Raw genomic sequence first — 21735 nt, forward strand, 5'->3', positions numbered from 1 at the left:
AGTATAAATTTCAAACCAATTTATTTGATGATGTTATTCAGAAATGACACAACTAAATATGACAAAAAAATTTACATATTACTTAAGAGATGTAGTTGGAAGCAAAATACAAATATGTGTAGGTAAATACAAAATACTATTATATATAAATATATATTGTACCTAATAGTCAGAATGCACAACTTTTAACAAATATGCAAGGTCCAATTTGCCTAGCAGGCAGTGATTTATTTTATTTAAAAAAACTAGCGTTGAATGTAATGAAATGTCATTTTCTGGGCGAGTCCCGGAGGCTCCCCGGAGCTTACTAGGCTGATATGCTAATGTCAGACTTTGGCATCAGTCATGTGTATGGAGTTCTTATGGGTCTACTGGGCACAACGAGCCAGAACCTGGCCCCCTCTAGAAAGGCAAGGGGAGCAATGGCCTATAGAAACCCCCGTGTAATTGGAAGCATTCTATGTCTGCCATTGACCGGGTCAGGCACCCAGAAAGGGAGGCATCCCAAAACAAACCCCTATTCTGGTGAAAATTGCAACCAAAAGCCGAACGAGTGGATAGAACTCCCCAAACAAAAACGAGCAAACTAGTATGACGTCACCCGTCGTCGCGCCGCTGTCTGAGCAGCCCCCCCTACCCGGGAGGGGGAAAGGGCAGCCCCAGACCTACCGCACAGGCAATCCACACCCCAGTTCTGAAACTGGATGTCAAAAACACTTGAAAAAAATGCCAACCAGAGAGAGGGAGGGAGGGATGCCGGGGAGCCTCCGGGACTCGCCCAGAAAATGGCATTTCATTACATTCAACGCTGGTTTTCTGGGGGGAGCCCCTACAGTTCCCTGGAGCTAACTACCCACAGAGGAAAAGAATAGGGACTTACCCGGGAGGCGGTTGCTGCTCACTCCTCAACCCAAAGTCGAGACAACTGGCTGCATCCGCCAACCCAAAGCAACACAGGCCCGACTGGGCCCAAGAACGTTTACAAGGTAACGAGCAGCCAGGACCCTGTTCAATCACCAAAATCCCCACGCCCGAATGTCAGCCCAGGACATATTGCCAAAGACGGCGGCAAGAGCTGCGAACTTGCAGACGTCATCGGCACGGGAATATACCGCAGGCTGGCTGGCCTCAATAACCCTGCGGACGACCTGGGAGACCCGCACCCTCGAACAGGGAAGAAGGGAAACCAGATCAACCCAAAGCTCATCCATGGACACAGAAACCGTGACGCGCAAATAACGGCGGAGAACCGCAACCGGACACAAAACATGATGCACCCCTGGCCGAACTAACCAAGCATCAGCCTCAAGAACTGGGGGTGTGTATTGCCGGCGCAGTAGGTCTGGGGCTGCCCCTTCCTTCTCCCGGGGAGGGGGGGGGGGGGGGGGCGGGGGGGGCGCAGACAGCAGCACGACGACGGATGACGGCATACTAGTTTGCTCAATTTTGTTTGGGGAGTTCTATCCACGCGTTCGGCTTTGGGTTGCAATTTTTACCAGAATAGGAGTTTGTTTTGGAACGCCTACTTTACTGGGTGCCTAACCCAGTCGATGGCAGACATAGAATGCTTCCAATTACACGGGGGTTTCTATAGGCCATTGCTCCCCTTGCCTCTTTACAGGGGGGCCAGGTTTGGCTTGTGGTCCCCAGTAGGCCCATAAGAACTCCATACACATGACTGATGCCATAGTCTGACATTAGCATATCAGCCTAGTAAGCTCCGGAGAGCCGAAGGGGGCTCCCCCCAGAAAATATAATAAAATTTAATAAATAATATTATAAGCACATGATTTACTGACTTAGTTATGTTAGGTTAAGTTTGGTCATATTTATACTTTAGTTTGAACTCCAAATAATTAATGAAATCACATATAATGGTAAGATTTATCTTTCCACAGAAAAATGTAAAATTTTTTGTTATAAAAATATATAATTTCAGGAAAATTCACTTTGCTAGGCAAATCAAGTCCTGTAATACTTAGCCCAAGTAGTGTGTTCTGGCTAGTAGGTACAACATACATATTATGTATATATGCGAACAAGCTTGAATGGTCTTCAAGCCAACATGCAACCGAAAACTTCTCGCCCCTATAGGATTTGAACCCTGACAGTCAGGGCTCCATGCATCTCAGGGTATCCAGTACTTAAATCACTAGACCACAATGACTGTTTAAAAGGACTGGAAGTCATCAGACCCTTAACCCAACACCCCCAACAGCACTCTGTGGTCAAATTTGGAAACATATTTCATCAAATCACCTCGCATGTTGGGGCCATGTGAGTAATGCAAATTCGACTGTAAAACTTAAAGCTTCTTCGTATTTGTGATACTTATGTGGCCCCAATGTGAGGTGATTTGATGATATATCTGTCCCGAAATTTGACAACCGAATGCTGTAGGGGGATAAAGGTCTGAATCCTTTTGAGCAGCCAGTGGGGTCTAGTGGGTTAAGTACTGGATACACTAAGGTGCATGCAGCCCTGGCTGCCTGGGTTCAAATCTTTCAGGGATTGAAGGGGGTGGTAGGAGAAGTGAACATTCATACACATTCAGAGTTAAATGGCACATTTTTCTCTGAGTACTCTGTGTTGCCTTCTTTAAGGCTGTGGGTCCCTGCAATTGCACCAGAGGTGGTGTGTAATTACCTAAGTGTAGTTACAGGATGAGAGTTACGCTCGTGGTGTCCCGTCTTCCCAGCACTCTTTGTCATATAACGCTTTGAAACTACTGACGGTCTTGGCCTCCACCACCTTCTCACCTAACTTGTTCCAACCGTCTATCACTCTATTTGCGAAAGTGAATTTTCTTATATTTCTTCAGCATCTGTGTTTAGCTAGTTTAAATCTATGATCTCTTGTTCTTGAAGTTCCAGGTCTCAGGAAATCTTCCCTATCGAAATATCAATTCCTATTACTATTTTGTATGTAGTGATCGTATCACCTCTTTTTTTCTTCTGTCTTCTAGTTTTGGAATATGTAATGCCTCTAACCTCTCCTCGTAGCTCTTACCCTTCAGCTCCAGGAGCCACTTAGTAGCATGTCTTTGCACCTTTTACAGTTTGTTGATGTGCTTCTTAAGATATGGGCACCACACAACCGCTGCATATTCTAGCTTTGGCCTAACAAAAGTCATGAACAATTTCTTTAGTATATCGCCATCCATGTATTTAAAAGCAATTCTGAAGTTAGAAAGCATAGCATAGGCTCCTCGCACAATATTCTTTGTGGTCCTCAGGTGATAGTTTTCTATCTAGAACCACCCCTAGATCTCTTTCTTTATCAGAATTCTTTAAAGATTTCTCACATAATATATAGGTTGTGTGAGGTCTATGTTCTCCAATTCCACATTCCATAACATGGCATTTATTAACATTAAATTCCATTTGCCAAGTGGTGCTCCATATACTTATTTTGTCCAGGTCATCTTGAAGGGCATGACAATCATCTAAGTTTCTTATCCTTCCTATTATCTTAGCATCATCAGCAAACATGTTCATATAATTCTGTATACCAACTGGTAGATCATTTATGTAGACAATAAACATTACTAGTGCAAGAATTGAACCCTGTGGTACTCCATTTGTGACATTTCTCCAGTCCGATACATTGCCTCTGATTACTGCCCTCATTTTTCTGTCAGAAAATTTTTCATCCATGTTAGAAGCTTACCTGTCACCCATCCAATATTTTCCAGTTTCCAGAACAACCACTTATGTGGAACTCTGTCGAAAGCCTTTTTTAGGTCCAGATAGATGCAGTCAACCCAACCATCTCTTTCCTGTAATATCTCTGTTGCTCGATCATAGAAACTGAGTAAATTCGATACAAAGGATCTTCCAGATCGAAAACCATACTGTCTGTCTGATATTATATCATTTCTCTCCAGGTGTTCTACCCATTTAGTTTTAATTATTTTTTCCAATATTTTGACTATTACACTTGTAAATGATATCGGTCTATAATTAAGGGGGTCTTCCCTGCTTCCACTTTTGTAGATTGGAGCTATGTTAGCCTTTTTCCACACATCAGCTACAACTCCTGTAAACAGGGATGCCTGAAAGATCAGTTGAAGTGGAATGCTGAGCTCAGGTGCACATTCTCTCAGAACACATGGTGAAACTCCATCTGGACCAACTGCTTTGTTCTTATTTAGCTCCTTGAGCATTTTTTCCACTTCGTCTCTAGACACCTCTATGTGCTCTATGTTGTTCTCTGGAATTCTTATTGTAACTGGTTCCCTGAAGATTTCATTTTGTACAAACACACTTTGGAACTTTTCGTTTAATATTTCACACATTTTCTTTTCATTTTCCGTGAATCTATTTCCCATTTTCAACCTCTGAATATTATCCTTTACCTGCAATTTGTTGTTTATGAATTTATAGAATAGACCTGGTTCTGTTTTACATTTGTCTGCAATCCCTTTTTCAAAATTTCTTTCTGCCTCTCTCCTCACTGCCATGTAGTTGTTTCTCGCATCTTTGTATCGCTGGTATGTTTGGGGGTTTGGCCTCTTCCTATATCGATTCCATTTTTGTGTCTTTTGGTCTCTGGCCTTCTCGCAATTTCTGTTGAACCAATCCTGTTTCCTAGTTCTGCATCTCTGTTTTGGTATAAATTTTTTTGTGCCTTTATCATACATTTCACAAAACTTGACATACATCTCATTCACCTCCTTGCCTAGGAACAAGTCTGTCCAATTATACTCACTAAAATTTTTTCTAAGGTTGCCATAATGTTCTCTCCTAGAGTCAGGTTTTTCAATTGCATCGACCGTCATATTTTCTTCCTGATTATAACGCATTGCATACTTTATTCCCAAAAAGACATGGTTACTTTTACCCAAGGGAGGAAGGTACTGAATGTCAAATATTTCTTCCTCCTTCCTGGTAAATATCAAATCTAGCATGGAGGGAACGTCCCCTTCCCTCATCCTCGTAGCTTATTTAACATGTTGATACAAGAATGTTTCCAGGATGAGGTCTACAAATTTACAGGTCCAAAAATCTTCTCTTTTAGCTTCATATGCTTCCCAGACTATGGATTTCAAATTGAAGTTGCCGACTATCAACAGTCGTGCTCTATCGTTATCCGCTCTCACTATGATCTCTCTCATTATGGTTATAAGACCTTCTCGTTTACTATCTAGCTCCTCCTTTGACCATGTGCTGCTTGGCGGTGGACTATATGCATTTATGATCATTAGTTTATCATCCTCATGGCAGATCTCTAGTGATACTTGGTTGATACCTGGTTGATGGGGTTCTGGGAGTTCTTCTACTCCCCAAGCCCGGCCCGAGGCCAGGCTCGACTTGTGAGAGTCTGGTCCACCAGGCTGTTGCTTGGAGCAGCCCTCAGGGCCACGTACCCACCACAGCCCGGCTGATCCGGAACTTCTCTTAGAAAACCGTCCAGTTTCCTCTTGAAGATGTCCATGGTTGTTCCGGCAATATTTCTTATAGTCGCTGGGAGGATGTTGAACAACCGCGGACCTCTGATGTTTATACAGTGCTCTCTGATTGTGCCTATGGCACCTCTGCTCTTCACTGGTTCAATCTTGCATTTTCTTCCATATCGTTCACTCCAGTACGTTGTTATTTTACTGTGTAGATTTGGGACCTGGCCCTCCAGTATTTTCCACGTGTATATTATTTGGTATCTCTCTCTATCATTATTCTCTATTATAGTGCTATTATGTCAACTTCTTGTGGATTAGCAGTCATTATTTCGTTCACCTTTAGGTGTTCTTTCACCAGCACAGCAATGCCTTTCCTAATTTTTCTGTCCCGTCTCCAAATTGAGCAGCCGCTTGGGAATATGACCTCATTTAAAATAACATCTTCAAGTTTTGTCTCCATGAGTGCAACAATGTCTGGTGTCTGCAGCTGTATTACATCACTTAACTCCAGTATCTTCGATCTTACTCCATCTATGTTGGTGTATGCAATGTTCAGGAACTTGTTCCCCCTCTTCTTATTTTTCACTCCCCCTCTCTCTAATGATTTTGTTGGTTTGCCTTTATGTACCACTTTACTGGTTTGCCTACCCCTATCACTTTGTAGAAAAAAGAATTGATTTCTTCTTCATTCCTGCTCTCATTTAAACGTTTTGCCTCGGCGAGGTTCAGTTTCAGCTTCTCTCTATCTTCTTTTGAAAGATCTCGTCTTAACGACAACCCTTTCCCATCCTCATCACTTTGTAATTTTCTAGCATTCCTTAGTACTTCTTCCATCTGTTTGGCACCATTTAGGGTGATCCTCAAAGGTCGATCTTTCCCTTTTACATATCTGCCTATTCTCCTGTAGTCGCACACATTCTCTATGGTTGTAAGACCTTCTACGAGGCCAACAATTTTATCTACTACTTTTGCTTCTTCTAGAGCTCTTTCTGACCTAGATGTTAACTCCTTTTCTTTGCAGCCCAAAATTATCTGGGACTTACTCCGATCAACTGTGTTTTACAACAACTTCAGGTTAGATGCCAATTCTTTTCTCACTTCCAGCCTAATGTTTGTTTTATCTTGGTTGCTGCAGTGTTTGACTTCCTTTACTGCTTATTCAAATTTTCCTTCTCCTTGGCCAATTGTGCATAGGTGAGTTGCATATCTTTCTTGCACTGTTCTATTCCCTGTGTAACTTCCTCCATCTGTGCTGACAAAAGCTGTTTCTCCTGTTGAATTTCCTTACCTAACCTATTGTAGTCATTTATGTTTAAATTTACTTCAATTTCTTCCAAAGCTATTTTTTAGAGTTTATTTTCTTCTTCCATGGCTTTGCAATTTGTTTCCAATTGATTCTTATCCTTGCACAAGTCTTTCACTAAACCCTCAGGACATAATACTTTGCTATTTAAATGGTCATTACTGTACTTTCTTTCAATTTACTAATTATTTCTACATGAGAAGTCACTATAGTATCTAATTTTACCAACTTGTTGTATAGACTGGTTATATCAATGCTTTCTTCACTGAATCCAGCAAAATCAAGCTCTGTTTTGTATTTCCTCTTGCCGGCGGCCATCTTGAGTGTTCTTCTCTGCACTGTAAACACTAAGGCAACTTTTTCTCATCCAATTTTTCACTTCCCTTGGCACATTCCTGTTATCTCACCTATTTTTCAAAAGCACGATACCTTTATGTTCTCTGGGACACCACTCACTTATCATCATCCTGTACTACAATACTTAGGATTGTTGAAATATGCTGGAGCTCCTCTTGTCTGCCTCTTGGGAAAGAACTTGGGATATGTATGTGTGTGCGCGTGCGTGTGTGTGTGTGTGTGTGTGTGTGTGTGTGTGTAATTACCTAAGTGTAACTACCTAAGTGTAGTTACAGGATGAGAGCTACGCTCGTGGTGTCCCGTCTTCCCAGCACTCTTTGTCATATAACGCTTTGAAACTACTGACGGTCTTGGCCTCCACCACCTTCTCACTTAACTTGTTCCAACCGTCTACCACTCTATTTGCGAAGGTGAATTTTCTTATATTTCTTCGGCATCTGTGTTTAGCTAGTTTAAATCTATGACCTCTTGTTCTTGAAGTGCCAGGTCTCAGGAAATCTTCCCTGTCGATTTTATCAATTCCTGTTACTATTTTGTATGTAGTGATCATATCACCTCTTTTTCTTCTGTCTTCTAGTTTTGGCATGTTTAATGCTTCCAACCTCTCCTCGTAGCTCTTGCCCTTCAGTTCTGGGAGCCACTTTGTAGCATGTCTTTGCACCTTTTCCAGTTTGTTGATGTGCTTCTTAAGATATGGGCACCACACAACAACTGCATATTCTAGCTTTGGCCTAACAAAAGTCATGAACAATTTCTTTAGTATATCGCCATCCATGTATTTAAATGCAATTCTGAAGTTAGAAAGCATCGCATAGGCTCCTTGCACAATATTCTTTATGTGGTCCTCAGGTGATAGTTTTCTATCTAGAACCACCCCTAGATCTCTTTCTTTATCAGAATTCTTTAAAGATTTCTCACATAATATATAGGTTGTATGGGGTCTATGTTCTCCTATTCCACATTCCATAACATGACATTTATTAACATTAAATTCCATTTGCCAGGTGGTGCTCCATATACTTATTTTGTCCAGGTCTTCTTGAAGGGCATGACAATCATCTAAATTTCTTATCCTTCCTATTATCTTAGCATCATCAGCAAACATGTTCATATAATTCTGTATACCAACTGGTAGATCATTTATGTACACAATAAACATCACTGGTGCAAGAACTGAACCCTGTGGTACTCCACTTGTTACATTTCTCCATTCCGATACATTGCCTCTGATTACTGCCTCATTTTTCTATCCGTCAGAAAATTTTTCATCCATGATAGAAGCTTACCTGTCACCCCTCCAATATTTTCCAGTTTCCAGAACAACCTCTTATGTGGAACTCTGTCGAAAGCCTTTTTTAGGTCCAGATAGATGCAGTCAACCCAACCATCTCTTTCCTGTAATATCTCTGTGGCTCGATCATAGAAACTGAGTAAATTCGATACACAGGATCTTCCAGATCGAAAACCATACTGTCTGTCTGATATTATATCATTTCTCTCCAGGTGTTCTACCCATTTAGTTTTGATTAGCTTTTCCAATACTTTCACTATTACACTTGTCAATGATACAGGTCTATAATTGAGGGGGTCTTCCCTGCTGCCACTTTTGTAGATTGGAACTATGTTAGCCTGTTTCCACACGTCTGCTACGATTCCTGTACACAGGGATGCCTGAAAGATCAGGTGAAGTGGAATGCTGAGCTCAGATGCACATTCTCTCAGAACCCATGGTGAAACGCCATCTGGGCCAGCTGCTTTCTTCTTACCGAGCTCCTTGAGCATTTTTTCCACTTTGTCTCTAGACACCTCTATGTGCTCTATGTTGTTCTCAGTAATTCTTATTGTATCTGGTTCCCTAAAGATTTCATTTTGTACAAACACACTTTGGAACTTTTCATTTAGTGTTTCACACATTTCCTTTTCATTTTCTGTGAATCTATTTCCCATTTTCAACCTCTGAATATTATCCTTTACCTGCAATTTGTTGTTTATGAATTTATAGAATAGACCTGGTTCTGTTTTACACTTGTCTACAATCCCTTTTTCAAAATTTCTTTCTGCCTCTCTCCTCACTACCATGTAGTTGTTTCTCGCATCTTTGTATCGCTGGTATGTTTGGGGGTTCGGCCTCTTCCTGTATTGATTCCATTTTTGTGTCTTTTGGTCTCTAGCCCTCTCGCAATTTCTATTGAACCAATCCTGTTTCCTAGTTCTGCATCTCTGTTTTGGTATAAATTTTTTTGTGCCTTTATCATATATTTCACAAAACTTGACATACATCTCATTCACTTCCTTGCCTAGCATCAAGTCTGTCCAATTATACTCACTCAAAAAATTTCTAACGTCACCATAATGTCCTCTCCTGAAGTCTGGTTTTTCAACTGCTTCAACCTCCTTATTTTCTTCCAGCTTATAACGCATTGCATACTTTATTCCCAAAAAGACATGGTCACTTTTACCCAAGGGAGGAAGGTACTGAATGTCAAATATCTCTTCCTCCATCCTGGTAAATATCAAATCTAGCATGCATGCATGCATGCATGCATATATATATATATATATATATATATATATATATATATATATATATATATATATATATATATATATATATATATATATAATATATATAATATATATAATATATATAATATATATAATATATAAAATATATATAATATATATAATATATATAATATATATAATATATATTATATATATTATATATATTATATATATTATATATATTATATATATTATATATATTATATATATTATATATATTATATATATTATATATATATATATAATATATATATATATATATATATATATATATATCGTACCTAGTAGCCAGAACTCACTTCTCAGCCTACTATGCAAGGCCCGATTTGCCTAATAAGCCAAGTTTTACTGAATTAATATATTTTCTCTAATTTTTTTCTTATGAAATGATAAGGCTACCCATTTCATTATGTATGAGGTAAATTTTTTTTTATTGGAGTTAAAATTAACGTAGATATATGACCGAACCTAACCAACCCTACCTAACCTAACCTAACCTATCTATATAGGTTAGGTTAGGTTGCCCAAAACGTTAGGTTAGGTAGTCGAAAAAACATTAATTCATGAAAACTACGCTTATTAGGCAAATCTGGCCTTGCATAGTAGGCTGAGAAGTGAGTTCTGGCTACTAGGTACGACATTATATATATATATATATATATATATATATATATATATATATATATATATATATATATATATATATATATATATATATATATATATATATATGAATATATGAGAGAGAGAGCGAGAGAGCGAGAGAGAGAGAGAGAGAGAGAGAGAGAGAGAGAGAGAGAGAGAGAGAGAGAGAGAGAGCGAGAGAGCGAGAGAGAGAGAGAGAGAGAGAGAGAGAGAGCGAGCGAGCGAGAGGGAGAGAGAGAGGGAGAGCGGGGGTGGGGGGGGGGGGTGGGGGGTGGGTGGGTGGGTGGGTGGGTGGGTGGGTGGGGGGGGGTGTGTGTGTGTGGGTGTGTGTGTGTGTGTGTGTGTGTGTGTGTGTGTGTGTGTGTGTGTGTGTGTGTGTGTGTGTGTGTGTGTGTGTGTGTGTGTGTGTGTGTGTGTGTGTGTGTGTGTGTGTGTCGTACCTAGTAGCCAGAACGCACTTCTCAGCCTACTATGCAAGGCCCGATTTTCCTAATAAGCCAGGTTTTCCTGAATTAATATATTTTCTCTAATTTTTTTTCTTATGAAATGATAAAGCTACCCATTTCATTATATATGAGATCAATTTTTTTATTGGAGTTAAAATTAACGTAGATATATGACCAAACCTAACCAACCCTACCTAACCTAACCAAACCTATCTTCATAGGTTAGGTTAGGTAGCAGAAAAAGTTAGGTTAGGTTAGGTAGGTTAGGTAGTCGAAAAACAATTAATTCATGAAAACTTGGCTTATTAGGCAAATCGGGCCATGCATAGTAGGCTGAGAAGTGCGTTCTGGCTACTAGGTACGACATATATATATATGTTGTACCTAGTAGCCAGAACGTCATACTCGGCCTGCTATGCAAGGCCCGATTTGCCTAATAAGCCAAGTTTTCCTGAATTAATATATTTTCTCTAATTTTTTTTCTTATGAAATGATAAAGCTACCCATTTCATTATGTATGAGGTCAATTTTTTTTATTGGAGTTAAAATTAACGTAGATATATGACCGAGCCTAACCAACCCTACCTTACCTAACCTAACCTATCTTTATAGGTTAGGTTAGGTTAGGTAGCCAAAAAAGTTAGGTTAGGTTAGGTTAGGTAGTCGAAAAACAATTCATGAAAACTTGGCTTATTAGGCAAATTGGGCCTTGCATAATAGGCTGAGAAGTGCATTCTGGCTACTAGGTACGACATATATATATATATATATATATATATATATATATATATATATATATATATATATATATAAATAATTATGGTGTGGTTGTTAGTAGTGGGTATGGTGGTGTGGTTGTTGGTAGTGGGTGTGGTGGTGTGGTTACTGGTAGTGGGTATGGTGGTGTGGTTGTTGGTAGTGGATATGGTGGTGTGGTTACTGGTAGTGGGTATGGTGGTGTGGTTGTTGGTAGTGGATATGGTGGTGTGGTTACTGGTAGTGGGTATGGTGGTGTGGTTGTTGGTAGTGGGTATGGTGGTGTAGTTACTGGTAGTGGGTATAGTGGTGTGGTTACTGGTAGTGGGTATAGTGGTGTGGTTACTGGTAGTGGGTATGATGGTGTGGTTGTTGGTAGTGGGGGTGGTGGTGTGGTTGTTGGTAGTGGATATGGTGGTGTGGTTACTGGTAGTGGGTATGGTGGTGTGGTTGTTGGTAGTGGGTATGGTGGTGTGGTTACTGGTAGTGGGTATGGTGGTGTGGTTACTGGTAGTGGGTATGATGGTGTGGTTGTTGGTAGTGGGGGTGGTGGTGTGGTTACTGGTAGTGGGTATGGTGGTGTGGTTGTTGGTAGTGGATATGGTGGTGTGGTTGTTGGTAGTGGGTATGGTGGTGTGGTTGTTGGTAGTGGGTATGGTGGTGTGGTTGTTGGTAGTGGATATGGTGGTGTGGTTGATGGTAATGAGTATGGTGGTGTGGTTACTGGTAGTGGGTATGGTGGTGTGGTTACTGGTAGTGGGTATGGTGGTGTGGTTACTGGTAGTGGGGGTGGTGGTGTGGTTGTTGGTAGTGGGCATGGTGGTGTGGTTGTTGGTAGTGGGTATGGTGGTGTGGTTACTGGTAGTGGGTATGGTGGTGTGGTTACTGGTAGTGGATATGGTGGTGTGGTTACTGGTAGTGGGTATGGTGGTGTGGTTGTTGGTAGTGGGTATGGTGGTGTAGTTACTGGTAGTGGGTATAGTGGTGTAGTTACTGGTAGTGGGTATAGTGGTGTGGTTACTGGTAGTGGGTATGGTGGTGTGGTTACTGGTAGTGGGTATGGTGGTGTGGTTGTTGGTAGTGGATATGGTGGTGTGGTTGTTGGTAGTGGGTATGGTGGTGTGGTTGTTGGTAGAGGGTATGGTGGTGTGGTTGTTGGCAGTGGGTATGGTGGTGTGGTTGTTGGTAGTGGGTATGGTGGTGTGGTTGTTGGTAGTGGGTGTGGTGGTGTGGTTACTGGTAGTGGGTATGGTGGTGTGGTTGTTGGTAGTGGATATGGTGGTGTGGTTACTGGTAGTGGGTATGGTGGTGTGGTTATTGGTAGTGGGTATGGTGGTGTGGTTGTTGGTAGTGGGTATGGTGGTGTAGTTACTGGTAGTGGGTATGGTGGTGTGGTTGTTGGTAGTGGGTATGGTGGTGTAGTTACTGGTAATGGGTATAGTGGTGTAGTTACTGGTAGTGGGTATGGTGTGGTTACTGGTAGTGGGTATGGTGGTGTGGTTACTGGTAGTGGGTATGGTGGTGTGGTTACTGGTAGTGGATATGGTGGTGTGGTTGTTGGTAGTGGGTATGGTGGTGTGGTTGTTGGTAGTGGGTATGGTGGTGTGGTTGTTGGTAGTGGATATGGTGGTGTGGTTGATGGTAATGGGTATGGTGGTGTGGTTACTGGTAGTGGGTATGGTGGTGTGGTTACTGGTAGTGGGTATGGTGGTGTGGTTACTGGTAGTGGGGGTGGTGGTGTGGTTGTTGGTAGTGGGTATGGTGGTGTGGTTGTTGGTAGTGGGTATGGTGGTGTGGTTACTGGTAGTGGGTATGGTGGTGTGGTTACTGGTAGTGGGTATGATGGTGTGGTTGTTGGTAGTGGGGGTGGTGGTGTGGTTACTGGTAGTGGGGGTGATGGTGTGGTTACTGGTAGTGGGGGTGGTGGTGTGGTTACGGGTAGTGGGTATGATGGTGTGGTTACTGGTAGTGGGGGTGGTGGTGTGGTTGTTGGTAGTGGGTATGGTGGTGTGATTACTGGTAGTGGGGGTGGTGGTGTGGTTACGGGTAGTGGGTATGGTGGTGTGGTTACTGGTAGTGGGGGTGGTGGTGTGGTTACTGGTAGTGGGGGTGGTGGTGTGGTTACTGGTAGTGGGTATGATGGTGTGGTTACTGGTAGTGGGGTGGTGTGGTTACTGGTAGTGGGGGTGGTGGTGTGGTTACTGGTAGTGGGTATGATGGTGTGGTTACTGGTAGTGGGGGTGGTGGTGTGGTTACTGGTAGTGGGTATGGTGGTGTGGTTGATGGTAGTGGGGGTGGTGGTGTGGTTGTTGGTAGTGGGTATGATGGTGTGGTTACTGGTAGTGGGTATGGTGGTGTGGTTGTTGGTAGTGGATATGGTGGTGTGGTTGATGGTAATGGGTATGGTGGTGTGGTTACTGGTAGTGGGTATGGTGGTGTGGTTACTGGTAGTGGGTATGGTGGTGTGGTTACTGGTAGTGGGGGTGGTGGTGTGGTTGTTGGTAGTGGGTATGGTGGTGTGGTTGTTGGTAGTGGGTATGGTGGTGTGGTTACTGGTAGTGGGTATGGTGGTGTGGTTACTGGTAGTGGGTATGATGGTGTGGTTGTTGGTAGTGGGGGTGGTGGTGTGGTTACTGGTAGTGGGGGTGGTGGTGTGGTTACTGGTAGTGGGGGTGATGGTGTGGTTACTGGTAGTGGGGGTGGTGGTGTAGTTACTGGTAGTGGGTATGGTGGTGTGGTTACTGGTAGTGGGTATGGTGGTGTGGTTACTGGTAGTGGGTATGATGGTGTGGTTACTGGTAGTGGGTATGATGGTGTGGTTACTGGTAGTGGGTATGATGGTGTGGTTACTGGTAGTGGGTATGATGGTGTGGTTACTGGTAGTGGGTATGGTGGTGTGGTTACTGGTAGTGGGGGTGGTGGTGTGGTTACTGGTAGTGGGTATGGTGGTGTGGTTGTTGGTAGTGGGTATGGTGGTGTGGTTACTGGTAGTTGGTATGGTGGTGTGGTTACTGGTAGTGGGGGTGGTGGTGTGGTTACTGGTAGTGAGTATGGTGGTGTGGTTGTTGGTAGTGGGTATGGTTGTGTGGTTGTTGGTAGTGGGTATGGTGGTGTGGTTACTGGTAGTGGGTACGGTGGTGTAGTTACTGGTAGTGGGTATGGTGGTGTGGTTACTGGTAGTGGGTACGGTGGTGTGGTTACTGGTAGTGGGTATGGTGGTGTAGTTACTGGTAGTGGGTATGGTGGTGTGGTTGTTGGTAGTGGGTATGGTGGTGTAGTTACTGGTAATGGGTATAGTGGTGTAGTTACTGGTAGTGGGTATGGTGTGGTTACTGGTAGTGGGTATGGTGGTGTGGTTACTGGTAGTGGGTATGGTGGTGTGGTTACTGGTAGTGGATATGGTGGTGTGGTTGTTGGTAGTGGGTATGGTGGTGTGGTTGTTGGTAGTGGGTATGGTGGTGTGGTTGTTGGTAGTGGATATGGTGGTGTGGTTGATGGTAATGGGTATGGTGGTGTGGTTACTGGTAGTGGGTATGGTGGTGTGGTTACTGGTAGTGGGTATGGTGGTGTGGTTACTGGTAGTGGGGGTGGTGGTGTGGTTGTTGGTAGTGGGTATGGTGGTGTGGTTGTTGGTAGTGGGTATGGTGGTGTGGTTACTGGTAGTGGGTATGGTGGTGTGGTTACTGGTAGTGGGTATGATGGTGTGGTTGTTGGTAGTGGGGGTGGTGGTGTGGTTACTGGTAGTGGGGGTGATGGTGTGGTTACTGGTAGTGGGGGTGGTGGTGTGGTTACGGGTAGTGGGTATGATGGTGTGGTTACTGGTAGTGGGGGTGGTGGTGTGGTTGTTGGTAGTGGGTATGGTGGTGTGATTACTGGTAGTGGGGGTGGTGGTGTGGTTATGGGTAGTGGGTATGGTGGTGTGGTTACTGGTAGTGGGGGTGGTGGTGTGGTTACTGGTAGTGGGGGTGGTGGTGTGGTTACTGGTAGTGGGTATGATGGTGTGGTTACTGGTAGTGGGGTGGTGTGGTTACTGGTAGTGGGGGTGGTGGTGTGGTTACTGGTAGTGGGTACGATGGTGTGGTTACTGGTAGTGGGGGTGGTGGTGTGGTTACTGGTAGTGGGTATGGTGGTGTGGTTGATGGTAGTGGGGGTGGTGGTGTGGTTGTTGGTAGTGGGTATGATGGTGTGGTTACTGGTAGTGGGTATGGTGGTGTGGTTGTTGGTAGTGGATATGGTGGTGTGGTTGATGGTAATGGGTATGGTGGTGTGGTTACTGGTAGTGGGTATGGTGGTGTGGTTACTGGTAGTGGGTATGGTGGTGTGGTTACTGGTAGTGGGGGTGGTGGTGTGGTTGTTGGTAGTGGGTATGGTGGTGTGGTTGTTGGTAGTGGGTATGGTGGTGTGGTTACTGGTAGTGGGTATGGTGGTGTGGTTACTGGTAGTGGGTATGATGGTGTGGTTGTTGGTAGTGGGGGTGGTGGTGTGGTTACTGGTAGTGGGGGTGGTGGTGTGGTTACTGGTAGTGGGGGTGATGGTGTGGTTACTGGTAGTGGGGGTGGTGGTGTAGTTACTGGTAGTGGGTATGGTGGTGTGGTTACTGGTAGTGGGTATGGTGGTGTGGTTACTGGTAGTGGGTATGATGGTGTGGTTACTGGTAGTGGGTATGATGGTGTGGTTACTGGTAGTGGGTATGATGGTGTGGTTACTGGTAGTGGGTATGATGGTGTGGTTACTGGTAGTGGGTATGGTGGTGTGGTTACTGGTAGTGGGGGTGGTGGTGTGGTTACTGGTAGTGGGTATGGTGGTGTGGTTGTTGGTAGTGGGTATGGTGGTGTGGTTACTGGTAGTTGGTATGGTGGTGTGGTTACTGGTAGTGGGGGTGGTGGTGTGGTTACTGGTAGTGAGTATGGTGGTGTGGTTGTTGGTAGTGGGTATGGTTGTGTGGTTGTTGGTAGTGGGTATGGTGGTGTGGTTACTGGTAGTGGGTACGGTGGTGTAGTTACTGGTAGTGGGTATGGTGGTGTGGTTACTGGTAGTGGGTACGGTGGTGTGGTTACTGGTAGTGGGTATGGTGGTGTGGTTACTGGTAGTGGGTATGGTGGTGTGGTTACTGGTAGTGGGGGTGGTGGTGTGGTTACTGGTAGTGTGTATGGTGGTGTAGTTACTGGTAGTGGGTATGGTGGTGTAGTTACTGGTAGTGGGTATGGTGGTGTGGTTACTGGTAGTGGGTATGATGGTGTGGTTACTGGTAGTGGGGGTGGTGGTGTGGTTACTGGTAGTGGGTATGGTGGTGTGGTTACTGGTAGTGGGTATGGTGGTGTGGTTGTTGGTAGTGGGGGTGGTGGTGTGGTTGTTGGTAGTGGGTATGGTGGTGTGGTTGTTGGTAGTGGTGGTGGTGGTGTGGTTGTTGGTAGTGGGTGTGGTGGTGTGGTTACTGGTAGTGGGGGTGGTGGTGTGGTTACGGGTAGTGGGTATGGTGGTGTGGTTACGGGTAGTGGGTATGGTGGTGTGGTTACTGGTAGTGGGGGTGGTGGTGTGGTTGTTGGTAGTGGGGGTGGTGGTGTGGTTGTTGGTAGTGGGGGTGGTGATGTGGTTGTTGGTAGTGGGTATGGTTGATACCTGGTTGATACCTGGTTGATGGGGTTCTGGGAGTTCGTCTACTCCCCAAGCCCGGCCCGAGGCCAGGCTCGACTTGTGAGAGTTTGGTCCACCAGGCTGTTGCTTGGAGCGGCTCGCAGGCCCACATACCCACCACAGCCCGGTTGGTCCGGCACTCCTTGGAGGAATAAATCTAGTTTCCTCTTGAAAACGTCCACGGTTGTTCCGGCAATATTTCTTACGCTTGCTGGAAGGAAGTTGAACAACCGCGGACCTCTGATGTATATACAGTGTTCTCTGATTGTGCCTATGGCACCTCTGCTCTTCATTGGTTCTATTCTACATTTTCTTCCATGTCGTTCACTCCAGTACGTTGTTATTTTACTGTGTAGATTTGGTACTTGGCCCTCCAGTATCTTCCAGGTGTATATTATTTGATATCTCTCTCGTCTTCTTTCTAGTGAGTACATTAGTGAGTACTTTCTAGTGAGTACATGGTGGTGTGGTTGTTGGTAGTGGGGGTGGTGGTGTGGTTGTTGGTAGTGGGGGTGGTGGTGTGGTTGTTGGTAGTGGGTATGGTGGTGTGGTTACTGGTAGTGGGTATGGTGGTGTGGTTACTGGTAGTGGGTATGATGGTGTGGTTACTGGTAGTGGGGGTGGTGGTGTGGTTACTGGTAGTGGGTATGATGGTGTGGTTACTGGTAGTGGGGGTGGTGGTGTGGTTACGGGTAGTGGGTATGATGGTGTGGTTACTGGTAGTGGGGGTGGTGGTGTGGTTGTTGGTAGTGGGTATGGTGGTGTGATTACTGGTAGTGGGGGTGGTGGTGTGGTTACGGGTAGTGGGTATGGTGGTGTGATTACTGGTAGTGGGGGTGGTGGTGTGGTTACTGGTAGTGGGGGTGGTGGTGTGGTTACTGGTAGTGGGTATGATGGTGTGGTTACTGGTAGTGGGGGTGGTGGTGTGGTTACTGGTAGTGGGGGTGGTGGTGTGGTTACTGGTAGTGGGTATGATGGTGTGGTTACTGGTAGTGGGGGTGGTGGTGTGGTTACTGGTAATGGGTATGGTGGTGTGGTTGATGGTAGTGGGGGTGGTGGTGTGGTTGTTGGTAGTGGGTATGGTGGTGTGGTTGTTGGTAGTGGATATGGTGGTGTGGTTGATGGTAATGGGTATGGTGGTGTGGTTACTGGTAGTGGGTATGGTGGTGTGGTTACTGGTAGTGGGGGTGGTGGTGTGGTTACTGGTAGTGGGTATGGTGGTGTGGTTGTTGGTAGTGGATATGGTGGTGTGGTTGATGGTAATGGGTATGGTGGTGTGGTTACTGGTAGTGGGTATGGTGGTGTGGTTACTGGTAGTGGGTATGGTGGTGTGGTTACTGGTAGTGGGGGTGGTGGTGTGGTTGTTGGTAGTGGGTATGGTGGTGTGGTTGTTGGTAGTGGGTATGGTGGTGTGGTTACTGGTAGTGGGTATGGTGGTGTGGTTACTGGTAGTGGGTATGATGGTGTGGTTGTTGGTAGTGGGGGTGGTGGTGTGGTTACTGGTAGTGGGGGTGATGGTGTGGTTACTGGTAGTGGGGGTGGTGGTGTGGTTACTGGTAGTGGGTATGATGGTGTGGTTACTGGTAGTGGGGGTGGTGGTGTGGTTACTGGTAGTGGGTATGGTGGTGTGGTTGATGGTAGTGGGGGTGGTGGTGTGGTTGTTGGTAGTGGGTATGGTGGTGTGGTTACTGGTAGTGGGGGTGGTGGTGTGGTTACGGGTAGTGGGTATGATGGTGTGGTTACTGGTAGTGGGGGTGGTGGTGTGGTTGTTGGTAGTGGGTATGGTGGTGTGGTTACTGGTAGTGGGGGTGGTGGTGTGGTTACTGGTAGTGGGTATGGTGGTGCGGTTACTGGTAGTGGGGGTGGTGGTGTGGTTACTGGTAGTGGGTATGGTGGTGTGGTTGTTGGTAGTGGATATGGTGGTGTGGTTGATGGTAATGGGTATGGTGGTGTGGTTACTGGTAGTGGGTATGGTGGTGTGGTTACTGGTAGTGGGTATGGTGGTGTGGTTACTGGTAGTGGGTATGGTGGTGTGGTTACTGGTAGTGGGGGTGGTGGTGTGGTTGTTGGTAGTGGGTATGGTGGTGTGGTTGTTGGTAGTGGGTATGGTGGTGTGGTTACTGGTAGTGGGTGTGGTGGTGTGGTTACTGGTAGTGGGTATGATGGTGTGGATGTTGGTAGTGGGGGTGGTGGTGTGGTTACTGGTAGTGGGGGTGATGGTGTGGTTACTGGTAGTGGGGGTGGTGGTGTGGTTACTGGTAGTGGGGGTGGTGGTGTGGTTAGTGGTAGTGGGTATGGTGGTGTGGTTGTTGGTAGTGGATATGGTGGTGTGGTTGATGGTAATGGGTATGGTGGTGTGGTTACTGGTAGTGGGTATGGTGGTGTGGTTACTGGTAGTGGGTATGGTGGTGTGGTTGATGGTAGTGGGGGTGGTGTAGTTACTGGTAGTGGGTATGGTGGTGTGGTTACTGGTAGTGGGTATGATGGTGTGGTTACTGGTAGTGGGTATGATGGTGTGGTTACTAGTAGTGGGTATGATGGTGTGGTTACTGGTAGTGGGTATGATGGTGTGGTTACTGGTAGTGGGTATGGTGGTGTGGTTACTGGTAGTGGGGGTGGTGGTGTGGTTACTGGTAGTGGGTATGGTGGTGTGGTTGTTGGTAGTGGGTATGGTGGTGTGGTTACTGGTAGTGGGGGTGGTGGTGTGGTTACTGGTAGTGGTTATGGTGGTGTGGTTGATGGTAGTGGGTATGGTGGTGTGGTTGTTGGTAGTGGGTATGGTGGTGTGGTTGTTGGTAGTGGGTATGGTGGTGTGGTTACTGGTAGTGGGTACAGTGGTGTAGTTACTGGTAGTGGGTATGGTGGTGTGGTTACTGGTAGTGGGTATGGTGGTGTGGTTACTGGTAGTGGGGGTGGTGGTGTGGTTACTGGTAGTGGGTATGGTGGTGTAGTTACTGGTAGTGGGTATGGTGGTGTGGTTACTGGTAGTGGGTATGATGGTGTGGTTACTGGTAGTGGGGGTGGGGGTGATGGTGTGGTTACTGGTAGTGGGTATGGTGGTGTGGTTACTGGTAGTGGGTATGGTGGTGTGGTTACTGGTAGTGGGGGTGGTGGTGTGGTTGTTGGTAGTGGGTATGGTGGTGTGGTTGTTGGTAGTGGGGGTGGTGGTGGGGTTGTTGGTAGTGGGTATGGTGGTGTGGTTACTGGTAGTGGGGGTGGTGGTGTGGTTACGGGTAGTGGGTATGGTGGTGTGGTTACGGGTAGTGGGTATGGTGGTGTGGTTACTGGTAGTGGGGGTGGTGGTGTGGTTGTTGGTAGTGGGGGTGGTGATGTGGTTGTTGGTAGTGGGTATGGTGGTGTGGTTGTTGGTAGTGGGGGTGGTGGTGTGGTTGTTGGTAGTGGGGGTGGTGGTGTGGTTGTTGGTAGTGGGTATGGTGGTGTGGTTACTGGTAGTGGGTATGATGGTGTGGTTACTGGTAGTGGGGGTGGTGGTGTGGTTACTGGTAGTGGGGGTGGTGGTGTGGTTGTTGGTAGTGGGTATGATGGTGTGGTTACTGGTAGTGGGTATGATGGTGTGGTTACTGGTAGTGGGTATGGTGGTGTGGTTACTGGTAGTGGGTATGGTGGTGTGGTTACTGGTAGTGGGTATGATGGTGTGGTTACTGGTAGTGGGTATGGTGGTGTGGTTACTGGTAGTGGGTATGATGGTGTGGTTACTGGTAGTGGGGGTGGTGGTGTGGTTACTGGTAGTGGGTATGATGGTGTGGTTACTGGTAGTGGGGGTGGTGGTGTGGTTACGGGTAGTGGGTATGATGGTGTGGTTACTGGTAGTGGGGGTGGTGGTGTGGTTGTTGGTAGTGGGTATGGTGGTGTGGTTACTGGTAGTGGGGGTGGTGGTGTGGTTACGGGTAGTGGGTATGATGGTGTGGTTACTGGTAGTGGGGGTGGTGGTGTGGTTGTTGGTAGTGGGTATGGTGGTGTGGTTACTGGTAGTGGGGGTGGTGGTGTGGTTACTGGTAGTGGGTATGATGGTGTGGTTACTGGTAGTGGGGGTGGTGGTGTGGTTACTGGTAGTGGGTATGGTGGTGTGGTTGATGGTAGTGGGGGTGGTGGTGTGGTTGTTGGTAGTGGGTATGATGGTGTGGTTACTGGTAGTGGGTATGGTGGTGTGGTTACTGGTAGTGGGGGTGGTGGTGTGGTTACTGGTAGTGGGTATGGTGGTGTGGTTACTGGTAGTGGGGGTGGTGGTGTGGTTACTGGTAGTGGGGGTGGTGGTGTGGTTACTGGTAGTGGGTATGGTGGTGTGGTTGTTGGTAGTGGGTATGGTGGTGTGGTTACTGGTAGTGGGTATGGTGGTGTGGTTACTGGTAGTGGGGGTGGTGGTGTGGTTACTGGTAGTGGGTATGGTGGTGTAGTTACTGGTTGTGGGTATGGTGGTGTGGTTACTGGTAGTGGGTATGATGGTGTGGTTACTGGTAGTGGGGGTGGTGGTGTGGTTACTGGTAGTGGGTATGGTGGTGTAGTTACTGGTTGTGGGTATGGTGGTGTGGTTACTGGTAGTGGGTATGATGGTGTGGTTACTGGTAGTGGGGGTGGTGGTGTAGTTACTGGTAGTGGGTATGGTGGTGTGG

At 45.8% G+C, this 21735-nt stretch overlaps 1 protein-coding gene across 15 annotated transcripts in view; it reads right to left on the bottom strand.

Moving 5' to 3' along the window:
• The window catches only part of LOC123757399 (mesoderm induction early response protein 1), a 170656-nt gene that overhangs the window by 14831 nt on the left and 134090 nt on the right, over positions 1–21735 (bottom strand). The window lies entirely within an intron of this gene.

This window comes from Procambarus clarkii, chromosome 22 (assembly GCF_040958095.1).
Source record: "Procambarus clarkii isolate CNS0578487 chromosome 22, FALCON_Pclarkii_2.0, whole genome shotgun sequence".
In the NCBI taxonomy this organism is placed as follows: Eukaryota; Metazoa; Arthropoda; class Malacostraca; order Decapoda; family Cambaridae; genus Procambarus; species Procambarus clarkii.